Source organism: Ictidomys tridecemlineatus, chromosome 5 (assembly GCF_052094955.1).
Source record: "Ictidomys tridecemlineatus isolate mIctTri1 chromosome 5, mIctTri1.hap1, whole genome shotgun sequence".
NCBI classification, from domain to species: Eukaryota; Metazoa; Chordata; class Mammalia; order Rodentia; family Sciuridae; genus Ictidomys; species Ictidomys tridecemlineatus.
This window is the reverse complement of record NC_135481.1, coordinates 122026041-122048177: the sequence shown is the minus strand read 5'-3', so window position 1 is coordinate 122048177 and position 22137 is coordinate 122026041. Positions and strand designations below refer to the sequence as shown.

Genomic DNA, 22137 nt, shown 5'->3' with positions numbered 1-22137 from the left:
CTGAGCAGTCTTCTTGCATGGGCCAGATGGGCTTCCTCCAGCTTGGCACATGGCTTTCCCCAGAGCAAGTAACCCAAACAGAGAAGCCAGGCAAAAACTGTACCCTGTTTAAGACCTGGCTCAGAAGTCACACAGAGTCATTTTGCCAGGTTGTAAGGTGAGGCAGGTCACAAGCCCAGCCCAGGTTCACAGCAAAGGAACAGAGACTCCACCTCTTCATAAAAATACCACATAAGAAGGGAATGTCACTGAAGCCATTTAAGAAAATGCAGCCTGCCACCCTGAGTTCTAGGTTAAATCTCAACCTGGTTCAAAAGCTGAAGGGTTACTCAGAATCTGGCTAGAAAATCAATGTGCATCTCACCCTTGTAAGCTAACCTCTTCTTCCTTATAGTAAGTATGTGTAAGGTGAACCTCCTGTCTCCATGTCACCCTGCCTGAGGAAGTCCAGCATCATGGTCCTAACTCAGCAGTGATGCCTCTCTCTGGTGCTCCAGGTGACTTCTGGGTCCTGTAGCCCTTGTTTAGAAAGCAGAAATGCCAGAGGTCACGCCCTCCATCCTCTCCTGCGGGTATCTCCAGCATCCTCAGCAGACGTTCAATAAGTGACCCAAGAAAGAATGAAGGGAAGGCAGGAAATATTCCTGTTCTAGGTTAAAGAGCTCCAAGCAGAGCCCACTGCTGTGACAGGTTCCCTCAGGAAGCAAGCTCCTGCCAGGACAGCAGCCCTCGGGAGCAGGTTTCTGCACCTAATTTGGTTCTGACCTTCTCTGGAACCTTCACCACATGGCATAACTTCTTTGGACCTCAGTTTCTTCATCTGCAAAACAGGAATAAAACTGGACAGACTCTTCACCAAGGCCCACAGGTGAGCCCCAGCAATCTGCCGACTGAGACATGCCAGAAAGACCAGTAGCCTCCAGTCCTCAAGTTTAAGCTGCATGAACGGAATGCTGAGTGACAAGAGGATGATCCTAGGGGAGGAAGATCCTGCTGCCAGACCCTGCAGAAACACTGTCCCTGGGCTTCAACCCTCTCACCTCAGACCCCCTCAATGTGTACTCAAGAGTTCAATAGAGTTTAGATGCATGAATTGTTTTCAAAGAAACAGCTACAGATAATTCCAACAATCACCAAACAATCCACTAGAAAGACAATAGGCCCTTGTTTTTACCCTCTCAAGTTTGACATTTTGAACACCGCAGCCCTCCAAATCAACCACCACCCCTCTGGAAACAAGTAGCAGGGCTGCATCCCAGGTGTCAGGGTCTCCACAACCTGGGATGTGCTACAGAAAGAAGCTCTCCACATAAACAGAGCTCCCTCAGGAGCTGGCCACAGCAGCCCATGCCTGTGACTCCAGCAACTCGAGGGCTGAGGCAAGAGGATCATAAGTTCAAGGCCAGCCTCAGCAACTTAGCACAACCCTGTCTCAAAATAAAAAAATAAAAAAGGCTGGAGGTGTAGTTCAGCAGTAGAACACCTCTAGGTTCAATCCCCAGTACCTCAAAAAATAAATAAAAGAAAAAAAGCAAGCATCAGGACCCCACCAGCATGTGAGGCTGCAACTACACTCTTAGGGATGCTGAACTATCACCCACCCTCAGGAGGCACAACCACACCAGCCCACAGACTAAGGCAGTAAGACACCACACAAACACTAGTTCCCCAACCCGAAGCTAAAAGACCACATCTCAGCCATGGTCTGTTGCCAGGAATCAAGAGTCAAGGCAGATGTCACTAGAGAAAGAACTAAGCAGAATGGCTGAGGCTGGTAGAGGAAAGCTGAGCACATTCACTCATCACAAATGCAGGTTCTCAGCTGGAAAACCTCACTTAATAGGCCAGCAGGTTCAGAACCCATTCATAAGCTTTCCAGAATGCATGCAGTTGCCATGGTAACACTGCCATTATATTTCTTGGTGTTGGACATGTAAAATTACCACCCATAATGCATTTAATACAGTTTGAGGCCACCAATTCACAGCAAAATAAATCTGAGTTCAGATACTGGCTTCCCTCTTACATAAACAAAGAGGACCAGCCAGAGGGGTATCCACCTCGCCCCATGCATGAGCACAGAGCTCACAATTGAGAAAATGTTCATCCAAAGACAAAATAAGAACTGAGGGAATCTGACTTCCTCACTTACTGGCATATGGTAGAGATGGTAACAATGAAATGTTCCCTGACACATTAATGAAATGTCGTCATTTCAAAGCAAATATATTCTAGTCTATACCTACATCTCTGAAATTTAACTGTTTAGAAAGCCAAAGAAAAAGCATTTCTTTTCAAAGAACATCTTCAGTAATTCACTAAGAAAGCATGTGTCCACACTAAATAAGATAATTCTTCAGATGTCAAAACTGTCCTTAACAAGTAATAAAGTTTTATTTATTAGGTTCAAAAAGGGATCTATTCAACTGTAATTCTTTATTTTGACTCAGTATGTTCATAAACATTTAATACATACATGCATGATTTGTAAAGTCCCTTACCTTTTTACAGTCCACCATCTGGACACAAGAGGTGAAAGCAAAATGATCAGGTACGAACTGCAAAGGCATCTTCAATCTCAGCTTCCCAAGGAAGCCCACTGCACCAGCACACGGAGCTGCTGCAGGGCCAGCCTGTGCTAGCCACAGCACTCACTAAAGCACCTGCATTCTCATCACTCAACCGCAGTCCTGGGGAGTATTAGCTCTATCATCTCCCTTTCAGATCACAGGCAGCAGGCAGCAATGTGGAGGGGCACAAAAGACTCCACCGCGGGCGGTTTCCATATTAACAGGGACTGGTAACCGCTGCATTGCAGTCTTTCTGAAAGCTACCAACCTCAGAAGCAAAGGCACGCGAGAGAGAGACTCTGGCAGAGGAAGCTGCCTTTGGAATCACAGAGATTTTTTAAGGATCTTTAAAAAAAAAAAAAATGTTGCAAACCCCTGGGGGCATTTCTGGACTTCAGTCTCCTAAAGGTTGACTGGTATGTGGTTTTGACTAGGGGAGGGCTATGACAGACAATTGAGATGAGTACAATGCTAAGAATAAACCATGCATTATGCCATGCCAGCCTAATGCTCAAGTACTCCCGTGAGAACCCTGCACATCTGCTGCTGAACTCCAGCTGCAAAGCCCCACTGAGGAGCTGCTGGGAACCAGCCATGACTTTCCATTTCAAAAAAATGCATGCACAGCAATCATGTCTGGTTCCCATGTCAGCAGCAATCACTTGGACACCCAGCTACCTTTCAGTATAGTAAAAACCCTTTCATGGTCAGAGCACTTGAAATATTAAACCATCGACCACGCAGTTTATACAGTGACTTCCAAAACAGCAGCTTCCACTTACAAAGTGACCTTTGATTTTCATTCATTCACTCAGTACATTCAGTGAGCCCTGGCCATGTGCTACATGTGAAAGGAGATGCAGGTAAGAAAAATGCAGCCAGTGGTTACATGTCTTCCTGTGAGAAGATGAATGGAAACAAGTCATTCCAAGCCTAAGGACAAGCACTAGGGAGAAGGCCAGCACCACGGGAGGAGAACTATAGCTATTCTTGGGGTCCAGAAGGGATCAGGACATTGTTCTACAAGGAAGGAGTATCTGACAGGAGCTGAAGGATGTGGACTGGGCTGGGAAAGGCAGAGACAGAGAAGAAGATCCTTGAGACAGTGGCACACACACTCCGCAGTATGTAGGAGTGGGTCCTCAGCAAGAGTGCACAGGCTCCACTGACTGACACGGCAGGAGCCATCTTACCTCACTGTACCCCTGAGCAGTTCTGCCAACCCCACAACTGACAGACATCTAAGTGTCCCACACTGGGGCACACGTTTGCCTGAGGCACATGGGGACCAACAAGAAGTGCCGGGATCTGAGCCTAAGGGCGGTTCTGGGTCACTTAATGCCATGACATTGCTCCTAACAGGTAACAGCTGCCTTCCAATGACCATGGCATGATTATTGTCTACCTAGCATCTGTCCAGATATGTTTTATCCTGCCCCATGCCCAATACTGCACAGGCCCTGGGTGAAGGACTGAATAAGTGAATGAACTGAGGACACTGCTGGTCACACCCTCATTCCAAGTCTGCATGAAGACCTGTGCACCCTACAGACATGCAGCTGTGATCTCTGGGGAGGACGCGCCTTCTCTCCACTTCCCATCCTAGGTTCTGAAGTCTTCCCTTCCAGGAAGTCTTTCCTGGCTCCCCTCCCAATCCTAGAGCAGGGCCCCTTACTCTGGGTTCCTGTTGTCCCCAAGGTCACCATATGGTGCTGAGTGGCAGTCAAGTTTTGTACCTGTGTGCCCACAGCACCATGCTGCAGCAACATTCAGACAGGGAAACCAAGACCCAGAGGAGCTAAATTATGAGTCAAAAGGGGAGACAGGACTCAAATCCAGGCCTTGGCCCTCACAGGCCACTTCCTAACCACCCTGGTTTCTGGTTTTATAGGTCCCAACGAAAGTGTGCTGACACTAACAGGACAATGCTGACCTATGGATGTGCAATGGATGGGGTTCATGGAAAAACTTTTAAGAAAATCACACCATCTTTCTACTGTGAGAAATTGAAACTCCGGTGGTCCATTTTCAGAATACAGTATTTTGCCTTAAATGTAAAACTGGCATGTTACAAAGGCAGCTGGATGGGAAAAAAAGCAGAAGAGAAGTTGCAAGAAGTTAACTCACACAGTAGCACTACAGTGGCAGATCCAAAGTCCAGGCACATGAATGACCCCCAGACAGGAAGTGGGGGAAGAGTGGGCCTGACCAACAGAGATGGAGCTCTATCATAAGAAATGGTAACATAGGTAAAGAAGTAAGAGCTGTGCAGGCAGACGTCAGAATGCATTCACCCCCAAGGAGGCTTTTCCGGCAATAAGAACACAGGGAGGAGAGGACAACCAAAGGTCTATTTCTTTAAGTAAACCAGCAAGAGACAGTAAAACCTAGGGACATTTAGAAAGACAAGTGCACCCCATAGTATTCAGCCAATGAGAAACCGGGGAGGGACCCTGAGGCTCTAGAGGGTAAAATGTTGACTGCACCCACTCTGGGTGTGCCCGACCATCAAGGCACCCTGATCTCGCAGGATGATCAATAAAGCCTCACTTCTCTGTGCCTTTGTCTCTCAGTCCATTATTGAAGTTTGGACAGGTGAGCATGTTTCTCTCACTGCCCCTGTCTCTCCCTTTCTAGGTGAGATATGAATGAGCAAATACAGTCACACTCCACACTGACATTCTGGCCACCGGACTGCCATACCCTATCCGCTTCAGCCTTCACAGCCAGCTTAGTATAAGCACTCCATAATGTTCACACAAGTCAACTAGTGACACATTTCTCAGAATGCACCCTGTTGCTGCGTAATGTGTGACTTCACGTTAGACACACCAGACACTTTCCAGTGTGAACTCCTGACTGACTAGGAGGATCTCACAGCCCGGTGGTGAAGAGCAGAGCAGAGCAGGAGCAGGAACAGAGGCAGTGCTGGGATGCTTTTCCTTCCCATCACTGTGCGTTTCAGACTCACTAGAGCAGTTTAAAAGCTTCAGAAGAACTTCTATCAGATGCCGCTAGGCCAATTTAGGTGGCACTCTGGGCACTCCCCACAGCAGTTCCAGCAGAACTCAACCTTTCAAGTTGACTAGGATCAAGGCTTGTCCTCTGTGGCAGTCTCACTCCCGCTAGCCCCAGGCAGCTGCAGTGGAGCAGGACAACTTCTTCACTGGATTGTCAGGCAGTGTCCCTGAGCCTGATGCAGGCAGACCCGGAACTCTGGCTTGAGTGGGCTTTGCCAGGGGACTCTGCAGAAAAGTAGGGGTCATGTGTCAAGATTCTTGTGCCTCCTGGAACAGGGGATGCCTGGAGAGATGGGGCTACCAGGGCTGTGATCTGGGGCAGTCCATGCAGGTGGAAAGAGATTGGCAGGGGGCATGAGTTGTTCCCAGGGCCAGTGGATAAAGATCAGAGAAAGAGTGCCCCATGCAAACCTCTGAACCACTTTTCAGCTTGATCCCTAAAAGCCAAGGGCAGTGACATCCAGTGCTCAGGTTTTAGGGTGCTAGCAGGCCTGTGGAGATGTCTTGCTGTCATCTACTCTGCAGATCAGGCAGCAAGACTCCAAAGGAGAGGTAATTTTCCAAGTGCTCCTAGGTACTCGAGCAGCACTGAGTGGTCTCAGCTGCGATCCTCTGGGCATGGTGTAACCTCCAGGTGGCAGCAGGGCCTGGTCTCCCTCTGGCACTGACCACGCCTGACCACTCACTCTCTCTCGAACTCTCCAAATCCCAGATGCCTGTCAAGGAAGGGAGTAAGACCTATCCTACAGGGGCTGGGGATATGGCTCAAGTAGTGGCGCATTCGCCTGGCATGCGTGAGGCACTGGGTTCGATTCTCTCAGCACCACATAAAAATAAAATAAAGATATTGTATCCACCTAAAGCTAAAAAAATAAATATATATAAAAAAAGACTTATCCTACAATCTTACTTGATTTGACTTTCGACTCTTTAGAATGCAAGTGAAAGGCTCCCTAAAGCACAGACTGACTCAAAATGTTAAGCATGACTTTTAAAAATAAGTCAGAGGGGGCAAGAGTTGTAGCTCATCGGTAGAGTGCTTGCCTGGTATGTATGAGGCCCTGGGTTCAATCCTCAGCACTGCATATAAATTAACAAAATAAAAGATTCATTGATAACTAAAAAATATTTTTTTTAAAAATACAGGCACAAAGCATTTGGTCATTGTTCCAAGCTTAACTCAGATTAAAAACATGTTGTGACCCCTCCAGGGCTCTCACCATTAACTAGAATGACCATGGCAAAACTTGTTCCTTTATTAATAGCAGTAATGAAATTAATACTCAAACAAATCAGCTAATATTGTTCATTCACATTTACACTCATCGATTCAAATCATGGAAATACCCACATAGGTGTCACCTGACAAAAGGCTAGAGAGCACCAATACCACCCTAAGGGGCTTTGCTTCAAAACTGCAACCTAGGTACCCAATTCAACACAAGAGCGCCAGGGAGCAAGTACACTGCCTGAAAGGAAGTCCAGGAGCAGGGGCTGAGGGATGAAAGATGTCCCCAAGAGAAAAGGAGGGAAAATAAAAAACTTGGGCATATTTATTCAGCTTGCACATATAATTATTTGTCAAAAACTTAACTGGGTACTCATCTGATAAGACCTCTCCTGACCACTAGATGTGATCTGGCATCAGGAAAGAAGAATGTTGTAATTCTGGCTGTTTCTCTGGCGAAGAGAGGATCCAAGGGTTTCAACCATGAAATACGAAGTTGCCGTTCTGAACAAGTCCCAGTCATTATAGAAGGGTTCTTTACAAATCTAAAGGGGACCTGAGCAGCAGGCACAAGCAGCATCAGGTGCTGATGCAAAAGCCTAGGTCACCCCCAAAATAAACAAAAGCCTGAGTCCACACAGAACACACAGAGCCTGCTCAGAGCAGCACTGCTCTTTTCTCAGTAAAAAACAGAAACAGCCCCTCATCTGTGAAGGGACTGACATACTCATGCAGGGACCCACAGTGTGCTAAATTACCAGAGGCCCAGCCGAAGACCACACACTGTGCAAGTCCTCCAAGAACAGGTCAGGGCACACAGCTCATGTGCTTGTTGGGGCTGGGTTGCTGCACAACACTGCTACCTAGTCAAGCTGCTGCTATTTAAAAAGCAGGCACAATCAGGCCAGAGGCCCAAACACTTAACCAGGTGCAGCTCAACCCCCATTAAAAATCAGAAAAGGACATGGTAATTGGGAGATTCACTATGCCAAATGCATTAATTCGGAGATAGACCTTCCAAAAATTTTAAAGTAAGCTTCTCATTGGAAACAATTCACAACTGCTTTAGCAACTCCCTGCCCCCAGCCCCCAAATCTCAGAGTTCAACAACTTTTTAAGAAAAAAATCGGCCTTAACTTTAAAGATATAAATTACACAGGTATGTAAATGTAGCACTTCACATACAAGGGAAAAGCATCACTGTGGAACCTTTCAACACTCCCCCCCAAATACTCATTTACCTAGTTCTGCCCACTATGAAATATGTGAGTGTGCCTAATTTTTTTTAAATCCACAAATATTTCTTAGCCCCGAAGTTAAAACAAATTAACTCAACATAAGACTCACAAAATGAAAAATAAGCCTATCATAAAATAAACTAACCAATCACAGCAAAAGACATCCTCTGAGCCTATCAAAAGCTCCCCCAGGCCCTCTGCCATCAGTCCCTCTCAGTCCTTAATACCCCAACTCCCAGGAAGCACCCAGAGTGGGGGCCAGAGTGAGCTGGCCAGGCTGAGCTCCTCAGTGCCCCTCTGTTCCTTAGGAAGAGAATCACGTCTACTCACAACTCACAATGAGTCACTCTCAGTGTGTGAAGCAGTTTACATAATGGGAAAATGTATTGTGACCCCAAAGTTCAGTGTGTTCTCATTAAGTTACCAGAAATTACAGATGCGAAGATACCTCCCTTTGTTAAATGAACCAAAATCAAGAAAAGAAATACTTTAGGTATGCACATATTTTTGGTCTGGTAGATCTGATTTCTATATGTTACTCTATTTCTAACTACTCAGGTTGGTAAACTCATAGTTTAAATACTAAGTAAAGAAAATCTGCATGTTGACAACACAGGTAATTTTAAACTGTTTTGACATTACGTCACTACTTGCTACCTACATAACTAAGCAAAGCCAAAATCTTGAGAGCTTCAGTTTTTGTATATGCCTGTGTGTTGAAATAGTTTTTCCAAAATTAAGATACCATCTAAAGTGTTAATGGTGCCTTCCCACTGTGCTTCACTGAAAAAAATTTGGTGGAAAATCTTACAGTGTTGCATCCATTTAGTATTTTCCCATGTTACATTCTGTTTATTTTTTAATCCCAGTGAAAGAAGATATTTAAGCAATTAAAACAAACAAACAAAAAAAAAACTTCTCTATTATGACCTTTAAAAAAATACCCTTTGTCTTTTAAAGAGCCACACTTGAAAACTGACAAGTTTATCCATATAATACAGATAGAAACATCTTAAGCTATATAATCTATGGAATCACACAAATTTTAAGAAATAAAAATATTTCCATGAACATAAGACATCTGCAGCAGGGTAAACCCACCAGCTGGTCTCCAGAAAAGGGTAACTGTAAAACTCAGGTCTCTTTAGCCCTGTAAACCACCTGCTTGCAAACATAAACCATGAAACCATGGGCCACGCCCCCTCCTTCTGGCACTACCCCTCACAGATAACACCAGGAGGGGCCTGGAAGGAAGTCTGCTATTCAAACTCTTGTTTTTAGCTCTTAAAATACACTGCAAGCAACCATGCTCCAGAGTCTTTCTAAAATCTACAGTATCTTGGTAAACTATGAAAGACTGAAAGAGTATTTCTAATTGTGTTACTACTCATTAAACCTTAAGTCAAGTACAATCTTGAATACACATTTCCTGATGTACATCATTTATCAAAGGCCACAGAAAAACTCTAGAAATAAAACAGAAATAATACAGAGTGACATCTGCTTCAGGAACATACTGTTTTGCCCCACATCCTTCTTTTTTTTTAATTAACTACTTATTTTAATTAGGTATATATGACAGCAGAATGCATTTTGATTCATTGTACACAACTGCAGCACAACCGGTTCATTTCTCTGGTTGAACACAATGTAGCGTCACACCATATGTACAGTCATACATGTACCTAGGATAATGATGGCCACCTCATTCCACCATCTTTCCTGCCCCCATCCCCCATCCCCTTCCCTCCCTCCCCTTTGTCCAAAGTGTTTCCACTTTTCCCATCCCCCTGCCATTGTGGATCAGCATCCACTTATCAGACAGAACATTCGGCCTTTGGTTTTTTTTTTTGGAGTTTTGCCCCCACATCCTTTTTAGAGGTTTGAAACATATTTGGGCATATTTGAATATTAGAACTTCATTTTCTTATTTAAAAAGGGTAGGCATTCCTGTAACCTGGCAATTAAATGCATTTTCAAAAGCCAGGCAACAAGGGCTTGAGTTGTAGCCCAGTTGGAGAACTTGCCTAGCGTGTGAGGCACTGGGTTTGATCCTCAGCACTTCTTATAAATAAATAAATACAATAAAGGTCCATCAACATCTAAAAAAAATATTTTTAAAAAGCCAGGCAACATGTCAGAAAGCAGGTACATTTTTAAATTTTAAAGGTTATCTATCCATATTATAAAAATGTATCTTGGGCTGGGTTTGTGGCTCAGTGGTAGAGTGCTTGCCTAGCATGCATAAGATACTGGGTTTAATCCTCAGCACCACATAAAAATATAAAAATAAAAATACTGTGTCCACCTAAAACTAAAAAATAAATATTTTTTTAAAAATGTATCTTTTTAAGCATCAAAATAGAACTATACTCACTGTATCTAAAAAGTCAGAAAAGTGTATACTGCCTCCACTTCACTGCTTCCCCAGCTGGGCCTTAGCTCTTAGCTACTCCTCACAGGCCCAATCTTAACTCCCTCCTAGCAAAAGAGAGCAGACATAGAGAGCCAGGACCTGGGGACAGCCAGGTGATGGACATGTCAGTTATCTTAGTTTAATCTGAGCATTACCCTGAGCCTGCTCACTACTCCTTGAACCCCTTGAGTGGGCCCCAGGGACCGGGATCCAGGAGAACCCAGAACTGCTGCTCCCTGCACCCTGGCTGGCACACAGTCCACCCTGCTTCACAGTAGGGCCCCAACTGCTAGACCCTGTGGCTCACCTCAAACTGTGGAACCTGCAGGGCACTGTTTTCAAAGAAAACACCCAGGGCATCCAGGAAACTGCAGCTCCCCTCAGCTGTACCTTCCCAGTGTGTGCTGTCACCCCAGTGTGTGGCTGCCCATCTTCCACGAGGAAGGGCAGGTGTGATGTTCTTTCCTCAGCAGGATGCCTGACAAACACACTAAGACAGGTCCACAATCCCTCCTCCATAATTCTGAACTCTGTGTTTGTAACTCACTTGGCAGCATGCCCTGATCTGACATCAGGATATTTATCATCTGTCTGCCCCATTTGGCATGAATATTCATATGTTTTCCTGCGAAAATCAAGATGTGTTTGATGACCAGGTGCTGCCTACGATGTCCCACAACTTAGGATACACTCACTAATTCTCAGCTCTCCAAGATTCCAAACTCCAGAACACTCCTGCCCTGAGAGCTGCACATGAAAGAATGTGGTCCTATGGCAGCTGAATGACAGGGGGACAAGCACTTGCATGCCACAGTGTGCAAGGACACAGGAGGAAGAGCCCTGTGCTGGCCAGGAAGCAATGGCCCTCTGGAGGGCAAATCTGGCCTGGCACTCCAGCTTGTTCCACAAGCCTTGAGAGTACATGTGTGCCACGTACGTGGCCAGACACTGGGTACAAGAGAAGAAACAGACCACAACCCCAATGACCAAGGAGCAGTCACATCACTAGACAAGCAGCTGGGGCTAGGCGGTGCCGACGCTTCACTGGGCCAGAAACGGGGGAACTACCATAAGGGGCAGGGACTGCTGCGAGCACCAGATGTGTAACACACTTGCTAGGGAACTACAGCATACCACTGTAGCGGACCGGGCCAGAGAGGAATGTCAGTCTGGGAGGCCCAAAAGAGGTAGTTTTTTGGTTTTTTTTTTTTTAATTAACTAATTTTTAATGGACAAAGAATAATTATATATATATATTTATGAGGTACAATGTAATTTTGGGTATATGCACACATGGTGGAAAGATTAAATTAAGATAACTGACATGTCCATCACTTAACTTTTTTTGTGTGTAATGAAACATTTGTGATCTCCTCTTTTTTTTCTTTTAAGAGAGAGTGAGAGAGGGAGAGAGAGAGAATTTTTAGTATTTTTATTTTTTAGTTCTCTGCGGACACAACATCTTTGTATGTGGTGCTGAGGATCGAATCCGGGCCACACGCATGCCAGGCGAGCACGCTACCGCTTGAGCCACATCCCCAGACCCGCGATCTCCTCTTTTAATGATCTCCAGTATACATTATTATCATGTATGGTGATGGAGGAACCTGGAGGACTTCATGCTAAGTGAACTCCACCAGCACAGAAAGACGAACACTGCAGGACCTCACGTATACATGGACTCCAGAGCAAGTCAGCCTCAGAGAAACACGGGGTTAGAACAGCAGCCGGGGTGGGAACCGAGTCTCAGTTAAGGCCATGATTCGATGAAGTGCAACAGTAGCAAAGGGCTATCTGACCTAGTTGTGTGCACAAACTATTAATTACCAATCAAGCTCCGGACAGACCTCAGCCGTCTACCTGTCAGCAAGGACAAGACCTCTGACTTCTCAAATGCTTCTATTCTAGGAGGTAACTTCTACACAAGAACAAACTTCACAGAACTTTCTAAGATGAAGAAGGAACTTCAATCGGGGAAAGATCTAATCATGACAAAACTATATGGAAAGTAAAAAAGCAAGTCTGGCATTGGTAGCTCCACAGGATACTGAGGTAGGAGGATTGCTGGTCGGAAGCCAACCTGGGCAACTCAGCAAGACCCTGCTCAAAATTAAAACACTTTTTAAAGGGGTGGGGCTGGCTAAATGGTAACCCCTGTAATCCCAGCAACTCAAGAGGCTAAATAAGGCAGGAAGATCACAAATTTGAGGTCAGTCTCAGCAATTTAGAGGCCCTGTCTCAAAAAAAATAAAAATATAAAAACTGGGAATGTAGCTCATTGGTAGAGTGCCCTCTGGGTTCAAGAAAGGAAGGATGAAAGGGAGAGAGGAAGGGTGGGGTGGGAAGAAAAAAGAGGAAAGAGAAGGAAAGAGTGAGGGAGAAGCATTGGTGAGGCCCTGAGTTCAAGTCCCCAGTATAGCAAAAACGAAACAAAAATCAAAAGCAGGCAATGTGATAGACAACTTATCACTACAGACTGTTAGATGATGTGAACACAGCCAATAGCACTACACTCAGCTCAACCAGACCACCCTGCCAGAACTAACGGAGAGGTAGTACATTTGTTAAGTGTTTTGAGAACACAGGAAAAGGGGACACTCAAAGTTCCTGGGGGGTGCTATGCTTCCTGGAGGGTGCCATCATGTCCTTCCTTCAGAGACAGGTGACAACTGCCCACACCCCCCTTCTGTCTGCAGATACCCCACAGTTTTCCACACGCCTTCCCAGTATGGAGCCAAGTGGCTTGCCAAATAGCCACTGAGATGCACAAATGGAGGGCTATTTGGAGCAGCTGCAGAAGCTCTATTAGGGATAACAAAACAGGCAAGGGAATCTCAGACTCTTTAAGGTTAAACACTCGCTTGGGTGAGATTTACCAACAAAATAGGCTACAATAATGAAGTAGCTTCTCAAACTTTTCTACTAAAGTAGTCTCAAAGGCACAGAAGAGAGAGCCCTGAGGGTAAGTTCTCCGAAGCAACTCAATCTATATGAGGTCTTAGGTTTTGAATTAAAAATTCATACAAATTTCACATTTAACCCTGAAGCTACCTTTCCACAGTCCTCCTCCATCCTGCCTACTCTCACTTTTGGAAACAGGCTCTAGGACATGTTCTCACCTCCCACTGTGCAGTGGAAAGGTGCCTCCTCTCCCTGCTTTCTGGATCCTCTGTGCCTGCACACCCTCCCCTGCCACTGGAGGAGGTCCTCTTCTCTCACCCTCCCTCCTGGACCTCTCCCTTTCATGCCAGGGAGAGGGAAAGCGTGTCCCAGCTCCGCACTCCACTGTTCTGTCCATTTTGGAGCAAACTTCTTTTTATAAAGACCTGACCTTTTCTAAAAAATAACTTTATTTGTTTATTTATTTTTTTTATGTGGTGCTGAGGATTGAACCCCAGTGCCTCACACATGCTAGGCAAATGCACTACCGCTGAGCTACAATCACAGCCCTGGAGCAAACTTTTTCAAGTAGTATATACATCTCATCCCCACTGAAAACCTTCACCCACTATGGCTACTGACACTTCTTGCTGGGGTCCAGAGAGACTCCCAAATTGCCAAATATATGACAATCCCCACCCCCAGTACTGGGGATTGAACCCAGGGCCTCTTGCATGCTCAGACAAGTACTCTACAACTGAGCCACATCCCCAGCCCATTACTTTGCCAGATCTAACAATCAGCAAACTCATCCTGCTTGATGTCCAAACAGCTTTCTGTAAGTCCCCAATGTATCCAGTCCCACCTCCCACCATTTCCAGGTGGTATACCCAGTTACCAACTACCAACTCAGTAGCTTCACTTGAACACCAAAAGGCATCCTCCAACTCAGCAAGTCCAACACAACCCTCAGTTCCCTCTTCCCTCTGCTCTACCTGCAGTGATCCCTAGCTCAGTAACTGGATCATCCAACTGCTCTAGGTACCAAGGTGCCCCTCCAACCTATCAGCAGAGACTCATCAATCCATCTTCCAGACACAGTCTAAACCCAACACCTCCCCACACACAGCACTTTGAGCTTCAAGACCTTTGCACTTCCTGATCAGTCTGCCTAGAGCATTCTGCCTCCAGGTCTTCACACAGCTCCTGCATCCTTGACTCTTTCAGTACTACTTAAATGTCACCAGTTCAGAAGGACCCTCCCTGATAAAGGCCCAGGCAGGACCAGCTCACACCCTTCCGAACACTGCCCTTCAATATCAACTGAAGTATTTACTGGTTTGTTGCCTGTCCCTTCCTCCATTGGAATGTGCTCTTCAAGAGGGCCAGAATTGGAACTCACTCACTCACCACTGTCTGTTCCCAACCCTGGGAACAGAACTCAGCCCCTCAGGGGAGGCTCCATCATCATTTGTTGCATCAATCTGTTCACAGCCTTACTTCTAAAACCTTACTTTTTATTAAATGGAAACATACATTCATTCACTCAAACACTTCATAACAAGAATTTGCACGCCTGAGTCTTAAACATAAGCAAATGTGTTTATGAAGCTTGTCCTGGCAGCAGCCACAGGAGTGCACAAAAACCCAGCTCAAGTTACTCATCACACACTGAAACAGAACACTGGAAACAACCTAAGTGTCCAACAGCAGGCTGAACAAACTGACATGCCAGACAACCACAGCACAATCAGCCATGCCACGAGGAAAGGCCTCTGTCCAACAGCAATACAAGAACCACTTCAATTTTAACCTTTCTAGCAGCCATTTCAAAAAGCAAAAAGAGCCGGGCTCAGGGCACACGCCTATAATCCCAGCCACTCCAGAGGCTGAGGCAAGAGGATTGCAAGTTCAAAGGCAGCCTCAGCAACTCTGTGAGACCTTGACTCAAAATATTTAAAAAGCCAAAAGGGAGAGGTAATTCAATGCCTGCAGCTAACAGTAAGTGAGGTCGGTGCTGCCCATTCACGGCTCCAGGTAGTGGAAGTGTTCTGCCTGAAGAAGGGGTGAGGTGACCACAGACACACACTGCAGGGTGCTGAGAGGACCACGATGCGTGCCAGGAGCCAGACCGCATGTTGCATGTCGTGACCCCACCTGCGTGAAATTCCTAGAAGCGGTAAGTCGTCAGGCACAGAAGGGACCACTGCTGCCCATGCTGTGGGGGAGTGGGGAAGAGCCAACAACTAGTAGGCTCTAGTTTGTGAAGTGAAAATGTTCTTTGATGATGTTAGATATACTCTTAAAGTGGTGAACTTTATATCTGAATTATATCTCAAAAGTTATGTTTTGTTTTGATTTTTGAGGTACTGGGGACTGAACACATGAGCCACATCCCCAGATCTTTTTATTTTTTGAGACAAGGACTTACTAAGTTGCCAAGGATGGCATGGAACTTGCGATCCTCCTGCCTCAGCTTCCAAAGTCTCTGTGACTTCAGGCCTGTGCCACTGCACCCAGCTGATAATTCTGTTTTTATTAAAAGAAAACATATGTATGCCCCAAGGATGGCAATCTGGTACAGTCAGCCCTCTATATTTGCATGTCCCACATCCAAAGATTCAACCATCTATACTGAATATGTAGACCTTTTTCCTTGTCATTAGTTCCTGAGCAATAAAGTGTATGTAACACCTGATTAGCAGCATTTACCCTGTATGAGGTGCCCAAGTGAGCCAGGGAGTCAGGTGCACAGGATGCTGTTTGGGGAGGATGTAGGCAGGCTCTATGTACACACTGTCTCATCCCAGACCAGGGACCTGAGCATCTATGCACTCTGGTCTCTGAGAGGGTCCTGGAACCAGTCCTCCGTGGATGGTGAGGAACATCTGGGTGGGAATGACTTTAAGTACTGTTTCTATCATCTGTGGATTTGCCTATTAAAAAGTTTTTCCTATAACTGAGTGGATATTGTTTTTTAATTTAAAAAGGTGGTTTTAAAATTAAAAATCATTTAAGTGTGTTCCCATTTTTGTAAAATTCCTAATACTATGTCTCCCTAAAAGAGTCAAATGACATGACAATGGTGAGAAAAAGAAAATATCTGCATTTTCTATTAGAACATATTAGATTTTTTTCTGAAAAGACATTGGGCAGCAGTAAAGCACTCGCCTAGCAAGTGCAGGGCCCTGGGTTCGATCCTCAGCACCTCATAAAAATAAATAAATAAAGGTATTGTGTCCAACTACACTAAAAAATGAATATTTTTTTAAAAAGAAAAGAAAATGAAAAGACTCTCTCTCTCTCTCTCTCTCTCTCTCTCTCTCACACACACACACACACACACACACACACACACACACACTTCCAGGACATTTAATCCTGGGATGGAGTCTTGTGGCTATCGGGAAGCCTCCAAGTTGCTGGGATTACAGGTGTGCACCACCACACCCAGCAAGACAGACCTCATTACCTCTTGCAGTAAATGACTATAAAAGTTCTGCCTTCAGGGGTGGTCACTTGGATCCAGACTGTCCACCAGAGTCAGGGTTCCCTTGAAAGAACATGCCCACACCCAGGAAGGCCAATTCTGAGATAGCCCCCTACCCTGACATTCTCCAGGCAAGGGTGAGCAGCCCAAGCACAGTCACAGACTACAGCAAGAATGTCTCCTTGCTCAGCATTTTCTCAAGTCCTCAATTTGTGAGATCACTAGGACTCTAAAATTGTCTGCTGCTAATTAGAAAATGTGAACAACTAGCATAAGCACATCAGCAAATCTTTAGCCCTAATCCAGGAACTCTGAATCTACAAGAGTCAAGGCCTGATAAGCAATTCAATTGCTTTTGAAAAACTACCTTACAAATTCAGGAGAGCCTGTCTCAGAAAAAAAGAAGGGGGGAAAAAAAAACACAAAACAGCCCGAAAGCTGGCCGCATGCAGTGGCCATGCCTGTCATCCCAGCAACTTGGAAGTGAGACACTAAGTTGCCTAGGGTCTCAAAATGAAAACTAAAAGGGCTGAGGATGTGGCTCAGTGGTAGAGCATCCTGGGTTCAATCCCCAGGATCAACAAGGGTGGAAAAAAAAAAAAAGGTGAATCTATTTCCTGTCCCACAACTGACTCTATTTTTGATATTGATACTCTTGTGCCCGAAGCATCTGGTGGTTTGCCACTCCAGAACTGAGTTCAAACACAGTGGCACCCTGATGGGCCACGATGGATACCCTTCCTCCCCATTGCTACAGGCCACTGCACCTCCTCTGATGAATAGTGTCTGTCCTCCCTGCCCCCCAGGCATTTTGTAGAACTCCTGATCAAACATTAGGGGCTTCGTTTTCATAGTATTCCCTGATCCTTTAAGCCAAGAGTTGGCAGACTTTTTCTTTTTCTTTTTTTAAAATATTTTATTTTTTAGTTGTAGTTGGACACAATACCTTTATTTTATTTATCTTTATGTGGTGCTGAGGATCGAACCCAGGGTCTCACCGTGCTAGTGAGCGCTCTACCACTGAGCCACATCCCCAGCCCCCTTGGCAGACTTTTTCAGTAAAGGGCTAGATAGTAAATACCTCAGACTTCATGAGTCACATATGGTATTTGTCACATATTTTCTTTGCTTATTTTTACAATCCTTTAAAAACATAAGAACCAGATCACCAACCCATGTTAGACACCATTACTCCCACGCGGGGCTCCACATCTCATTTGATGACATTTCTGCCTGTTACTAGCAGAATTACTAATAATGCTACTCTGCCTCCTGCCTCCTCAGCCTCCTCTAACCGTTCATCTGCATGTCTGTCTTGCCCTGCCCCAGGGAGTATGTGTTCTTTGAAGGCAAGAAAAATTTCTACCACAATATCACCTATAAATAATACTAATACAGAGTTCTCCGTCCTTCGATCTTTTAAATGGATGGTTTTTCAATGGTGCATGTTAAATGTTAAAGTGCTTACTTAAGACCTCTGAGGTGCTTCTGGAACACCTCAAGACAGCCTGGAGTCCCCTGGCGTGAACCTACTCAGTTTAATTTCAACTAGATGAACTTCCAAGCTTTGAAAAGGTCTGTCTTGCTCACATGGTTTTTAAAATACTATGGTGTCAAAGATTATTTATAAAGCTTAAAAATAATCCTCATTTGGCATACATTCAGTTCCTAGATTTTTTTTAAAGCCAATCTCATCAACAAGCTCAAAATGATCAAAATTAAGATTAAAATTTTTCTAGTAATACAATCAGCCATTAGATTCAGGATGTATTTTCCCTTAGAAGGAAAATGCATCTTCTATATTTCCAGCTCCTTGCTTCTTCTAAAATGGATCTCCACCCAGCACCCACCTCTTAGACTAATTTGGAAGTTTCTGTCACCAGCAAGTCATCTTAAATAATGTCTCAGACAGTTCTTTCCCTTGGAGGTCCCCTCTAACACCTGACTAGCTTCTCCTCCTTTCACTTTCCACTTGGGAAATTTATGGATGCTTCAGAATGAGCCAGTGGTGAACAAGAGACAAAGCCAAAGGGACCCTTGGTGCCCCCATCCTGCCCAAACAACGCAGCACTGCATGCTGGCCTGTACTCCCTTCGACACAGGAGACCTCATGAGTCTCTGACACCCAGGGGCTGGCAGCTGGGCTAGCAGGCACACACACTGCCCTGATGCTAGCCAGTGCTCACCCGCTTGCTGGAGTGACGCTGCCAACACAGTGCCTGCCTTGGGTCCTCCGTTTCCTCTTCTGTAGTACGAGGGGCCAGCTAACTCACCTTGCTCTTTTTAAAAGCTTTCTAACGGCCATGCAGCACTCCTATGTTCTCTGAAGACAGGGTGCACTATGGGCCAGCTTTGGGATGGAGGATTCACAGGAGGTGCAGTCACTGCCCTACCCTTGCCACTTAGCCTCAGTTCTTTTCATACTCCAAAAGGCGAGGAAAAAATAACTGACACAAAAATCCCCTACACAAAAACCCCAGCTCTGCGGGGAGGAGGGTGGGTCCCTGTGAAACATGCACTCCCCTTCCACACCAAAGGCTGCCCAGGTGAGAGGTTCTCCTCTGAAGAGGTTAACAGAAAGGAATGCAGGACTGGGGGCCTGAGGGGCACCTGTAGGAAACTGGGCAGCAGGACTCCTAGAGGGGTGAAGCTCCAGGAAGGGCAGGCAGGAATGTGGCCCTGGGTAGACCCAGCTTTCTGGACCAAAGGGAACAAACAGGGACAGAGTAAAGTGAAGAGACTAGGTGGGCACCAACATCAGTAAGAGGGTGGGCCTGGGCTGGGGACCAAGGAGGTGGAAGACACAAGGCTGAGCACCAGGGACCCACTGTGAGGCAACTGGTTGGGGGTGGGGAGAAAACAAGAGTTCTAGGGCAAGATCAAGTGGAAACCCAGGTGGCTACTCAGCCTGGTCACCTCCTTCCCCAATAGATTGTGGTCAACCAGCTCCTCTTAGACCAGCTACGTGCAAAGTTCCACTCCTGACCTGGACCAGCCTCACCAATCCTCTCAATTCTTCTGGAATCAGCAGGTGGTTTCCTGAGTAGCCCTCTCTTGGAACCCAAGCTTCATGACAGTGGGGAGCTACCCGAATGGCTTCCTGCATGCTCTAGCACTTAGGGTGGTGCTCGACACATACCAAGGCTCGATCAATAGGAATTAAATAAATACACAGTCCAATACTAAAGCTCAAAGAGAAGTACAGGTTAAAGACATAAACTTGGGGAATTTGGGAACCACACTTGGAAAATTATTTTATTTCTATAATGGCACTACTGAAAAATTCCCATTCTGCTAACCAAAGTTTTGCTGTAAATACTAGAATCTTAAGAAAATTTATTCAGATGAGTTTGATGGCCATCTGGGCTTCTGTCCCTGGCTCTCTAATCTCCCAGGTCCCCCTGTTCATTTTACTGTTTAAAAATGTTTTTAATTCTAAAGATCTCAAGTCTCTACCACCTGTCATTGTTTTCATGAATACCACTCTCTCAGAAGAGTCAATAACGTGCACACTTTAGCCAGGCATGGTGGCCCATGCCTGCAATCCCAGCAACTCTGAAGGCTAAGGCAAGAGGATGGCAAGTTCCAGGCCAGCCTCAGCAACTCAGTGAGGCCTTAAGCAACTTACTTAGACCCTGTCTCAAAATAAAAAAAAAAAAAATAAAAAGAGCTGGGGATGTGGTTAAGTGCCCCTGGGTTCAACCCCCAGTACCAAAACTAAAAATAAACACAGTTTAAATCATTTCAGAATCTTTAGTATCAGATGTCCACATCAGTTTACCAGAGCATTTAGAACTTCAACTCACCTATCCTCCATCTAAGCAAGTACCTGGTGCATCTCTTGGTCTTTCAAACCCCACTCCACGGGACTGGTGATACAGTACTAGATCAAAACCTATGCTAATGAGAGCAAAACTAGTTGCCAATTATCTAAATTATCTAAACCAAAGGGCAATAAATATGCAAGGAGAGCAAATACTTCCCTAAGGGCCAAAACGGAAAAGAAACTGAAGACAAGTAATTAAGAGATTAAAGAAGCAACAATCTTCTGTGCCCTAGGAAGGTCAAAATCTTTCTTGGTGTTTATCAGATTGGTGGGATAGAAGGGAGCCACAGGGATAAATAGTACTTTTTCTGGTCCTGGAGGGTCAGTTTCAGTACACGAAGATTATCAGAGGTCTGTAACATCAGAATACATATTATATATCAGACTGTGAAATTCATATGGATTTTAGATAACAGAGACCACAAAACTGAGTATCAAGAACAAAGGGCTGGGTTGTGGCTCAGAGGTACAGCACTCACCTAGCATGTGTGAGGCACTGGGTTTGATCCTCAGCATCACATAAAAATAAAAGTATTGTGTCCATCTACAACTAAAAAAATAAATATTAAAAAAAAGCTACCTCACAATGTTATATTCTCTGTCCTGTGAGAGTAAGATCATGTGTCTACTCCCTCTGCCACCAGGAAGGCACACAATAGGAAGTTTGAGACATATGGATGATTATTTTCTACTCAATGAAAAATTTAAATTTTTTCTTGGCCAAGATGAGACATGAAGCAAAAGGAATCTGAAGAATACACCAGAGAACTGAAGATTCCAAATCTTTATAAAGAAAAATCAGTGAATCCCAGAGGCTTGGGAGGCTGAGGCAGGAAGATCACAAGTTCAAGCAACTTAGTGAGGCCCTAAGCAACTCAGAGAGACCCTATCTCAAAATGAAAAAATAAAAAGGGCTGGTGATGTGGCTCAGTAATTAAGTGCCCCTAGGTTTAGTCCCCAATACCAAAAAAGAAAAATCAGTAAGGGGTGAGAGTGGGGAACACTGGTAAAGACATGCACAAGTAAACCCTATTCTTTCTCCAAATTTTCACTCCACTGTTTTTAGCCAACTTCTCAGGATCACCTCCTCAAAGGCAAGAACCGTGTCACAAGCAGAGATCAACAGATGCTCACAAAGGAAGGAGAGAGGCTGAGAGCCCAGAGAAGCAATTCTAGATGCCAACTACCACACCACACTGTCTTCTCTGGGCCTCCCCAGCATGCCTCATACAAATGGAAAGGAAAATGATGACAAGAAGTGAGGTCCAGCATTCCAATCACCTTTAACTCTAAGGATCCCTTCATGGACTACAAAAATCCTACCTCCTCTATCAAGCCACCTCCTCATATACTTCTGTACCTTGTTATTAAGAAGGCTTTTTTCTTTCCTTCTCTTTTGGCAGTGTTGGGAATTAAACCCCAGGCCTCAAGCATCACACACAACCAGGTGGGCATCCCACCATGGAGTT

The 22137-nt window shown here is 45.1% G+C and overlaps 1 protein-coding gene across 12 annotated transcripts in view; it reads right to left on the bottom strand.

Moving 5' to 3' along the window:
- Positions 1 to 22137, bottom strand: part of Traf3 (TNF receptor associated factor 3) — a 111606-nt gene that overhangs the window by 70032 nt on the left and 19437 nt on the right. Inside the window, exon 1 of one of the 12 annotated variants that reach the window (XM_078050948.1) lies at positions 2502 to 2524. The exons of the other annotated variants lie outside the window; for them this stretch is intronic. The gene's annotated coding sequence lies outside the window, so the exon portion shown is untranslated. Of the gene's footprint in view, positions 1 to 2501; positions 2525 to 22137 lie in introns of those variants that run through there. 12 annotated transcript variants of the gene reach the window in all.